At 39.5% G+C, this 11,145-nt stretch overlaps 1 protein-coding gene across 22 annotated transcripts in view; it reads right to left on the bottom strand.

Moving 5' to 3' along the window:
* LRRFIP2 (LRR binding FLII interacting protein 2) overlaps positions 1-3,337 on the bottom strand; it is a 51,508-nt gene extending 48,171 nt beyond the window's left edge. For 10 of the 22 annotated variants that reach the window (XM_079301944.1, XM_079301942.1, XM_079301946.1 and 7 more), the window contains exon 1: positions 2,735-3,089. The gene's annotated coding sequence lies outside the window, so the exon portion shown is untranslated. Of the gene's footprint in view, positions 1-2,734 lie in introns of all 22 variants that reach the window. The other 12 variants (XM_079301943.1, XM_079301931.1, XM_079301933.1 and 9 more) reach the window with 10 other exon arrangements.
* Between the last annotated feature and the right edge of the window lie 7,808 nt (positions 3,338-11,145).

Consider the following 11,145-nt stretch of genomic DNA (forward strand, 5'->3'; position numbering starts at 1 on the left):
ACTACAGGACACCTCCAGACCTACCAAGCTATCTCTGGTGACCTTCAGCAGTCTTTGCAAATTACCAAAATTCCAAAGCATCTTCCAATTTCAAGTAGTGGCAACTTGTTCTATGAAGTATGAGTTCCCTGTCAGCCAGCTGACAACAGCTGCAACTGGAGATACAAATTACTGCACAGAGCTCATTACATACATGATATTATCACCAGTTACATGCAGCATCTGGAAAGCTCTTATAATGGTGACTCACCAGAGGATCTCTTGGGACACAATATAAAGCATATATAACTTTCAGAGAAGCAGTGTAACAAAGATTGGCTTTTCTAGAATCAATGCTACTATAAATGCTGAAGATCCAGGAATAATCTAGTAATTCAAAGGGAACTTTAAAACATAAGGGGATGACAGTACTAAAATGAGCACTATAAAAATTATGAAAATGCGTAATAAAATTAAAAAAAAACTGAACACAAGGATCTTCCAGAAGTGTTTATTCTAAAATGGAACAATCACCATTTTTATACTGTCAGCTTTTGCAAAATGAATATCCTTTCTGTTATTTTGCAAAAGAATGATTCATTGCTCATTAAAAAACCAAACACTGCTGCTATATTGAGGCTCCACTTTTAATGAAATGGAGAGCCCCATGGTAACAACCCACATTCTGTAACAAGCTGCAACTATTTAAAATATTTTTTCCTCACCAATTTAATATACTCCTACACTCTTTCCTACTCATGCTACAGTTACAGTACAATAAAGAAAAGCTACTGCAGCAAGGGAAAGAAATCTGACATCATTGCTGCTGACAAGTTCCCTGCTGCGGTAGTGAAGTCGGTAGGCTTAGAAACACTTACGTCCACCTGCCTTTTCTTTGGTAAATACCCCTTCAATTCCTTCCTTAAAGCAGATCCAACACTGCTAGCTTAGCTCAAGGAAACCTGAACTTTCACATCACCTTCACAAGCAGGCAGCGTTACTTACATAAACTATTTTGCAGGGCATGTAATGTATAAACACAAACTGCCCCTTACCTACAACTGCATGTTACCTAGTTTCCAGATATTCAGGTAATAAAATCAAATTACTTTCTCAGAAAGCAATTCTAATAATTTTTGTAATGCTACTGGACTGCACTAGTTCAATTACTATCACCACACATCTTCACACTAGGATCTTACAAACAACAACACAGTATCAAAGCTATTATATACCAGAGCTATTCAATTATATATGATATCGATCTAGGTTTTTTGGTACATGCATATGCCAACTTGTGTGCTATGTGAAAATCTAGACCTTAATAAGCTCTACAGATCCCCACTACACAGAGTCTAAACAGCACTTTCTGAAAGTTCATATGTATGGAAGTACTATGCCATCTTCTGAGAGAATGAGACTTAAAAAAAAAAGAAACTCCTCTGGAGTCAATTCACAAGAAATACTGGCATTTAGGTCAACAAGCTACACCTGACACATTTCACAAAACTGTCCTATTTCATGGGTTTCCACTTACAGCCAAGAATTCAGTTCAGGTAAGACAGACTAAACAGTAAGCTAAATACCTCCAAACCCAAGTAACAAGAAACAACAGTAAAATGATGTAATGTACATCAAACTATTTTGTTCTGCTAAAGCACCTTTTATCTATTCTTACATCATCACTAAGCAATTACATTAACCAGGGAAGCAGATGTATATTAAGAGGGTAACTGTTTCTGCGCTGCAATACATTTAATTACATCAATTCAAAGTCAAGACACAATGAATGTTTAAGGAGCTCAGACAAACATGGATTTAATATTACACTTTGTAACCTCCTGCCCCACATCTCCAAAGATGTTTCACCCTAATGATACTTTAAAGGAAGAAAATTGATCCTAAACCTTCCTCACTTCAAGCAAAAAATGCCCGTAGGTGTCTCTAAAGTAAGGAAACCACCGAGTGTATCATATAAAGTCAACACAGTACTACCTCATCGACAAAATATTTTTATTATCAGTGAAATACATAACACTGCCCTTCAAAGAGTCATGCTAGGATTCAAACTGAAAATCACTTAAAACACATGGAACAGATCACAGTCTGCAGCTGTTTCGAGGCTCCTTCCAAACTCATGAATGTGCTCATCTCTCTTATCATCCTCAACAATGTCTTTACAATTACAGCAACCGAGTATACTAAAAATAAAAGAGCGTGCTCCAAAATAAATTAAAAAAAAACAAACGACCAAGAATCAGCAGGAGTGCCCGACTCCCAGCTCGCCGCAGAGGGGGCACGCCCTATTGCTGGGAACAGTGGTAACGTGCTCCGAGGAAGTAGGAGAGAGAAAGGCACCGAAAAGCACCCAGCTGTGATTTCAGCACACCCTGCTTTCTCCCTCGTTCCGCCGTCTCCCCTCAGCCCGGGGCGCACGGCCGCTCCCGCGGGCCGGCAGGAGCGATCGCGCCCGGCGAGCGGCAGCAGCGGCCGGAAGGGCTCGGGCCAGGCCGGGCTCGCTTCCCCCGGTCCGCCCGCGCCGAGCCTGGCCGCGGCCACACGGAAGGGGCCGCACACCGCCGCCCCGAGCTTCTCCTTCTGCTCGCCGACCTGACCGACGAGTTCCGGCTGAGCCGCTCCTACAAACCTGAAGAACGGGTGTCCGCCCCGCTCCGTCGGCCGAGTTTTGTGTCTATGACACCCTTCCTCCTCCCGGCCCTCGCCCTTACCCTGCCTGGGCCCCAGGGAGCCTTACCTGCGGGCCAGCCTGCCGCAGCACCGGGACGCCTCAGGAGGGAGGGGGGAATTGTTTCACTCTTCCCTCCACCGCTTCCAGGGGTGCGAGGGGTTTGTGGATCCCGGAATCACTTCAGGCTCCTTCCTTCCCTCACTCCCTACGCCCAGAGATAGGGGAACAGTGGCAAAAACCGCTCAGGGTAACCACAGCGCCCGCCAGACGCGGACCGGGCACGGGCCGCGGAAAAGGGAACTGCTACCTCACTTAACCCTCTCCGCCGTCCCCTCCCACCTTTTCCCCGAGAGGGGCTGGGGGAACCGGAGCCGCAGGCAGACGAGCCGCCCCGCTCCAGGCCGCCCTCCTTTTCCCCGCCCCGCGCTCTTGCCTCCTCCCCTTCAGCGCCGGGCGCTTACGGCCACATCGAGAACCCGAGTGAGAGACTGCGGTAAATTTCAAACCGCCTGCAGGGCCCTGCGGAAGGAAGAAGGGGCCGGCGCTGAGCACAGGGAGAGGGAACAAGCGCCCGACAGCCGAAGCGCAGGAGGCGCGGCGACCCACGCGGCACCGGCAGCCGCCACACTGGCCGGCCCCGCGCAGGCCGGGGGCGCAGCGCGCAGGCGCCGCGGAAGGGAGGCCGCGAGGGCGGACCGGCCGCGTGCGCACAGCGGGCGCGGCTGCGGGCAGCGCGGGAGCGGAGGGGGGCGGGGCCGGGCCGGCTCGGCTCGGCTCGGCTCGGCTCGGCTCGGCTCGGCTCGGCTCGGCTCGGCTCGGCTCGGCTCGCCCCGCCCCGCCCCTCCTCATCATCGGGCAGGCCGGCTGGCTCAGTGCTGTGGTGGGGACAGGTAGGTCCGACACCCGTTTGTGCTCCATTCCCGGTTTATTGATAGGCCTTCCGCAGGAAAGGGCCGTGGGAGAGCTCCGGGGCAGCGCGGCCGCCGCCGAAGGAGGAGCAGCAGCGGGACTCGTCCGCGCCAGCTCCCGGCACGGCAGCGCTTCGGAGAATCCCCGTGAATGGTGCCGGACAAGCGCTGGGGGTAAAAACCGGTGCCGGCGTTGGCACCTTGGCTTTGACTGGCCTGAACACGACCAGATTTCCCCGATATCAGAATTTAAATACAAGCAGCCGTCATAATCCCTAAGGTTAAAATACAGGGAAAAAAGAAATTACTATACAGTTACATATATTGCGGTTTATACACAAAGAGTCATGAGACTTGGTGAGATTCTGCTGTGAGATAGACTTGGGATCACACTGGTAGCAATTTGCTTTCCAACACCTCTGCAGTTAAGTGCAGGGTGTCTCTAAGAGTGGAGAGATAATTAGAGGAGGTGGCGTTTTATATGTTAGAAATCACATGGAAATGAAAAAGCACTGTTTAAATGACAAGCATAGAGGTAAGACTCAAAAACATGCACCAGAGTTCAAATGTCTTACTAAAAGAAGCTCACGTGCATGTGCATAAAGTAAAAAAAAGGGGATATGCAAGTGATTTAAATTTATTAAAGCACATGTATAGCATATTTCTTGTGTTTCATTAGTATTTTATTATTTTCTGTGTGAGAAACCCTACACTCTCTTAGTCCCTTTCCTCTGCTGATCATACAGTATAGCCTCACCATGCTTATTTTTAACATCACATTAATTTCTGTGGTAATAGAGGATCATCTCACTGGAGGGAGGCAAAGTATTAAGTTTCTCATGCACCATCTACAGAAAAGACCGAAAAAAGTACTGTCTTAAAACCTTCATTTTGATTTGACATTCTTGCAGAAGGACTCACCTGCTGATTTTCTGGACTTCGTGGAGAATCATCATTACAAACATCTTGGGCTGTTTTGGTTTGCTCTAGCTGGTGGGAGGAGTCTTTTATTCATTCTTGAGTAGAGAGTTTGTGTAGAATTTTCTGCAGTGTGGCATGTCTCAGGTCTGTATGAGATCTCTATTAATGTATTGCTGTTAAAGATAATTTTTTCTATCATTTGTGCATTTTTCTGTGATTAAGTGTTGCTATTTTCATGCTGCTAGTCTTTTGATATCATAGACTGCACATTTTTCTTTAACAATGACCTAAAATGCATGTCTCCTTGAGAGCAGGCATGCATTTTTGTCACTTGAAAGAGCAATTGTTTACTTGACTGAAAAGCAGTGTACAGTGCAGTTAAAGCAGGCAGTGGTACAGGATGGCACAGTAGCAGTTCTGAGTTCAGCATTGTTTATGAATTGCTAAACAGTCAGGTTATATACAGTTTAATCATAAACTTTCAATTAGTAGCCAGAAAATACAAGTTATGTTTGAACTTTTGCTGTTAAATGACTGCAGCTATAACATGAACAATTATTTATTAATATGCCTTGATTAAATTATTACTGAAGCTAGTATAAAGCTTACTCTATTAATAATGAGTTTCAGCTAAAAACAAGTAAATGAATGAAGGCTGGATCTGCCTTTGAATATTTTTTCACTGTTATTGTTTTATACAATAGGTTAGTATAGAATCCTTATCATATGTAATTGAACTTGCTGATTTACCATCTTCCTTTTCTCTGGAAATCTCTCTCTAAACTCTTTTGCTCAAGTAAGGTATTCCATGGGTGGACACTTTAGTTCTTTTTGAAGTTACTGTCACCTAAGAAATTATTTATAGGATGAATCTGGAAATCAGTTAAATTCAATATTTTGAACAATGTCAACTTCCAACAATAATATGTGTACAGTTTCAAAGAGATTTTGTAACAACTCCTATGGGAGAAATAATATATTTAACTCTGCAATGTTTTCCATTTGTGTCATTCTGATTATCTGTTCTTTTCATCCCACACTTTACCATTTATAATCTTCCATTAATCTTTTGTTTCATGATTATTGCACTTTCTGATCAATATAATAGTGTTGGCTCACATGTAGGATTATAGTGTAACTTAATTCCTGATGTGATTCCTGTATTTTGCCTTCTGTGTCCTCCCTATTCTTCTCTCCCTCTCATCCCTACCACCCTCCCTTTGTTGAAAGTATAACTTCCAGGTGTTAATTTAACTGCTTTACTGATTGATTTAAGAGCATTTTAAGTTCTGACAACCTCATCAAATTGTTTCTGTCATTTCCATTTTTTGTCCTTCCTTTGCAGTAGTTTCCATCTCCTCAGTTCAGATACCATCACTCAGCAATTTGGCACAACGTTTGACACAACTGAATGTACTTTTTTTCTTTTTTCCCTGCAGCTGTAATAGATCCTCCTTTAGAGATTCCCAGTATTGTTAGTAATTCCTTGTTCCCCCCTTCCCACAAAAATGGTGTTATAATACTCCCTTGTGACAGGTGAAAAATCAACTTTTTGCATTTACAATGCAAAATAAGTGTAAATTGCAGTTCTAATGGGAGGAACAAGTCTTGCTTTTTTATTTGTATTGCTTTTCAAAACAATTATTGGATGTGTGTACAGGAGCTTCTGTCAGGCCCTTTCAGTCTTGTCCTCTGCCACCTTTTGTTAAGAGTTTAATTTCTACTGAAGATACATTTCTGTCATCATATGCAGCCACAAATACATATAAAGTAACTGTTTTCAATCTCAGCATTGATATGGTTTTTAAAATTTCAACAGGAAAAGAAGCACAGAAGATGCATTTTAGATGTCCTTTTGTATGTGATTTTCTCTCCACCAATTTTTAAACTCAGAATTATTAGAATATATCTACAAAATCTTTCAAATCTTTAATAGAAGTTATTGGAGTATGGAGGGACTATTATCAGACTTTCCATGTACAGTTATTGCATATATATATCACTCACCAAGTAGTGGAAAAAAAACATTTCAAAATTCCTGGCTATTTATTGCATGTATGTACACATTTCACAGCTGTTCTTATAACTAGAAGTTTCCAGTAGTGCTGGGTACTGCAGAATGAGTGAGATTTAGTTTTTCCCTTTATCTCATTTACTTCAGCACTGGAAAAATCCATAGGGCACAGTAGGAATTATACATATACATATGCATCTTGATGGGAGTTGGTGCTCTCTAGCAGTAGAACTGCATGAGTTTCCATTTGGTACCAATCCATTGCATCCCCCAGCAGGAAAAGAATTAGGCTGCCTGTTGAATAGCTGTGGGTAGAGCTAAATAAAAAAAAATGCATTCCAATGTTTTCCAAAAAAATCCAGACAAGAAAATAAATGCAATCTTTTTTAGAAAACTTCTGTTTTAACACAGTTAATTGACCAAACAATGAAAAACAGAATGTTCTTGATATTCTAGATTTTCACTGTTTGGTAATTTTTTAGGTCTTTCAGAAGCAAAGTAATATGGTTATAGAATAAAATTTTGAGCACTGGAGTTTCTGAACTGTGTCCCAACATCAGCTTGTTATTAAGAATTAAAGGGAAGATGCATTATTTTGGTCGTGCCATTAAGATGAAGCTGAATTGTGAAATATCTTAACAAGGTTTGCGGATGAAGATTTTTTATCTGTAAAATAAATATGAAACAATAGTCTAAAATAATATTTTTAAATTAAAGTTTTATTTTAAAATTTGGACATATTTTTACTATATATAGCAGTATATTTAATTTTCACATAGAGCTTTTCCATTCCAGCTAGAGATCCCAGTATCACCATCCTTACATCCTTGCATCCTACATACTTAGAGCTGTCTTTATGTTCTGTTTGATCTATACAGAAATGCTGGTAATTTCCTATGCTAAGATAATTCTTGAAAACTCAATCTGAAGTCCGTTCTTTCTATTCTATGTGTGTTATATGTCCTGAAGAGAGGTTGTGTTAATGCTAATGGATTTTACTGATGAAGTACAAGCTACTAGAGGAAATAATTTTCTCTTATGTAGTTTTATGGAACTTGTAAAACTTACAAGCAGTGACTGTGTTGTGTGTGTATAAAGTGGATCTTTTAGTTTTTACTCATTTTTCTTTGTCACTTTTCTGACTCCCATTATATTTTTAAATTTAGAAATGTGATTAGAATGTAAAGTTTAAACATGATTTTTTTTGTATTATTTTTATAACACATTAAAATCTAATGAGCATTTAGCATAACTCTTCTATGCCTGATGTCCCCACAACCCAAATTATCTTCACCTACTACAGCATTCCCACCAGATATGCAGAGATGAAGAAATTCTTCATAACTAAGACATCTCTACTATGGATTTTTAAAATATTTTTTGGAAAATATAATAAAAATTTAAATGCTCCTCTATTCCTTCCTGCCTGAAGCAACCACTTCTTTACAATTCTCTTCAAAATCACAAATGCATAGATTCTTCATATAGCAAAAATATATTTCTTTAAACCTTCATTTTCTCCAGCAACAAAGCTGATGCTGTGTAATGTACTTTTTAAATTACCAAGTGGAATAACTGACAGACAGCCAGCCAGAGATGCTTCTTTTCTATTAGTGTTGCAGTTATGCATCTGCTTAGAACTTCATGCACTTCTCTGTTGGTGTATGTCTAACATTAATTTGTGTCATCATTTGAAGATGAAGGTGGATTTTCCTTCACACAAGTACTGTTAAGGTGGAGAAGCAAAACGACATTGAAATTTAAATTCTGAAACTCAAGGTCTCAACTGTACTTTTGAGACTGTCCAATCTGTTTATAGCTTACAGAAAGAGTCAGTGGTAACCCTGTATCTTCTTTACTTTATATAGGATTTTAATACAGCATATCCATCTGTAATCTTCCTTATGCCGATATGTAGATCTTCCTTCAATAAAATTAGTGAAGCTACCAAAAGATCCCAAGTATCTAATTGTAACATTCATATTGGCCAAAGTGAAAAGTGAATAAATAATTTAAACATTTAAACAAATAAATTAAATTGACAGTACTCCTTAAATATGCGTTGCATTTGAGAGCCTGAACATATTTGATTAATTAGATTTTTGCATCAAATTCATCTTTATGTGTACTTTGTGTTGAATTTTCTGAGGGTTATGGCAGCTCAATCCTTCTGAGCTAGGAGTAAAAAGCAAATATTTATGTTTTTGTATGTAATATGTAGTTTATCATCTAAAATTAAATTTAATATTGTAGAATTCTATTTGATGACTGGACCAAAAAAAAAAAAAGATTATTTGCAGTTTCTGAGATTTTATTTGGCCTTTGCAGGAATTATTAAGATAATCTTGCAATAATCATTGCTAAGGGACATCCTAAATTATACCTACGCATAATACCTGTCCAGTTCTGTGAGACTTTAATTCTGTTAGCAAAAATCCAACCAATTGAAAGAGAGTAAAGAAAGATTTAGATTACACATGTGGAAGTGTAAACAGTCTTCGACCTTTTCTAGGCTGAAAAAAATATTAAAGCACTATAAAAGTCAGATGTCACTCTAAGTATATACTGGACAATTCTACTTCCAGGCATGATTTAATTCTCAGAAGTGATGTGACAGTCTTGCTCAACATTTCTGTAGAATGTGAAAGGAGAGTCAGAGTGACTTTTGTGATGATTCATGCCTGAATATTTTGAACATTAACTGTTCTGACTAGCTTAGTTTAAAAAAAAGTGAGGGAGAGCACACACAAACTGGATTATTAGCTACTTGTGCAGACTGGTTTATAAGCATCCACTTGAGAGACAGTTGCAGCTGGGTTTAAACAGATGTCACTGAAGTCATACTTTTAAAAAAAGGGATTACACAGCTGTAATGAGGATACTGTTTGGCAAGGGAGGACATTTGTTACAGGAAGTGAGATGGAAACAAGAAATAATGCTGGGTGGTTAAAGGAGCCAGGATTGGTTTTGTACATCTGGCAGTTTCCTTTGTGAAAAAATGACAAAACACCTGCCCACTCACCCAAAAAACCCAAACAAAAAAAAAAAAAAAATTAACTCAATCTCTCTCCATGACTACAGAAAGCATATCTGATGTCAGAATCAAGGCAAAACAAATAGGGAATATTTTTCGTGTTGCTTTTGTAGGAGTTTTTGATCAAAGCTCTGCTTTGAACCACATCTTAAGCTTTTATGCACCAATTTAGCTTTGCTACTTTGTTACAGACAACAGTTTATTTAATCACTTAAGACTGAAAACAAAAATTTTAGAATTTGTTAATAACAATATAATGGGTTAATCCACCAATTCAGGAGTCTTTCACATCACCTACAGAAATTGTAACTTTTGATTTTGTATATAAAATACAGTTATGTGCAATATATATTAGCTAGAACATCATATGTTAATAAATTAAGTATTAAAACTGAGGCTGAACAGAATCTCAAACAAGTTCCAGTGTCTAATGACAAGCAATTACTTAAATAAACCTTTCTTGTTGTTAGGTTATTCCCTCACCAAAGATGTTTTGGTATTCTAACTCTCCATGTCTGCTTTGCCTCAAAACTTTTGAGAAAAGAATTCAAATAGACACCAGACCAGTATAAGTAAGATATGTACTGGCTTTTCAAGCTTTGCCTGTTTCCTGAAAGAAATATTACAGTTCTCAATTCCTGGTGAACAAGACAGCCATGTATATTTTTAGAAAAACCAGTTCTGCGTCTGCATTCGTCTACTTTTTATGTTAGGGGAGAACATTTGGCTGGGTTGTTTGTAAAAGTTGGTACCAAGCATAACCAGTAGGATGAAAACTGCTGTCTAAACAGATGTGTGGGTTAATGCAACTAAAATTTGATTGATTGAAACTACATAATTCTTGTGTTTCTCATAATTTGTCATTGATAAGTGTAGAAGTATTATCTGCAGTATAATCTAGAACAGGAAAGAAAGTGGCTTCTTATCTATGTGTTGTTACTGATAAACACACTTTTTCTTTAAAAAAAGAACAAAAAAGGCCCCAGGGGAACAAAATTAACTTCCATGCTGGAAGAGAAAAATCAATAAAAGTCTTCTTCCAAAGTAGGTATTTGAGGGTTGGACTTGTTTGTATTTGTTGGATTTAAAAGAGTAGCATCCAGAAAGGCTATTAGGAGTTATTTTTCTAAAAATTTACCTCAGAAATTAATGAGATCAAGAAAAAAGTTGTAAAGGAGACATTGAATCAGTCACTCATCTGAGATTATTTTGGTATAATTTATTTTACTTACTGACTATTTTTGGACAACTTAGTACAGAATGAAAGTGCAAAATTGAACTAAGCTATTTTACTTTTTCCTTTGACCACGCCAGGTCAAGATGAGCAATGTGAGAAGTTTGCCTGGAAATTTAGTGAAAAATCCAGAAGATCTTAATTCGAAATTATTCCTTTGATCACGACAAATAAAGATTATAGCCCAATATCCACCCTGGAAAGTAATGCCAGTGGCTCAGCCAGCTGCTCTGACGTCAGCCCGTGGCTGGCATTGTGCTAAGTCTGTATAAGGTCAAACAGCTGGTCAGATGCTCCGTGGACTTTTGGGTGCTCCAGCAGGGAGGGCACAACGCAGGCAGCTGGCTGAAACTGAGCATTGAACTC

The sequence above is a fragment of the Erithacus rubecula genome, assembly GCF_903797595.1.
Source record: "Erithacus rubecula genome assembly, chromosome: 3".
In the NCBI taxonomy this organism is placed as follows: Eukaryota; Metazoa; Chordata; class Aves; order Passeriformes; family Muscicapidae; genus Erithacus; species Erithacus rubecula.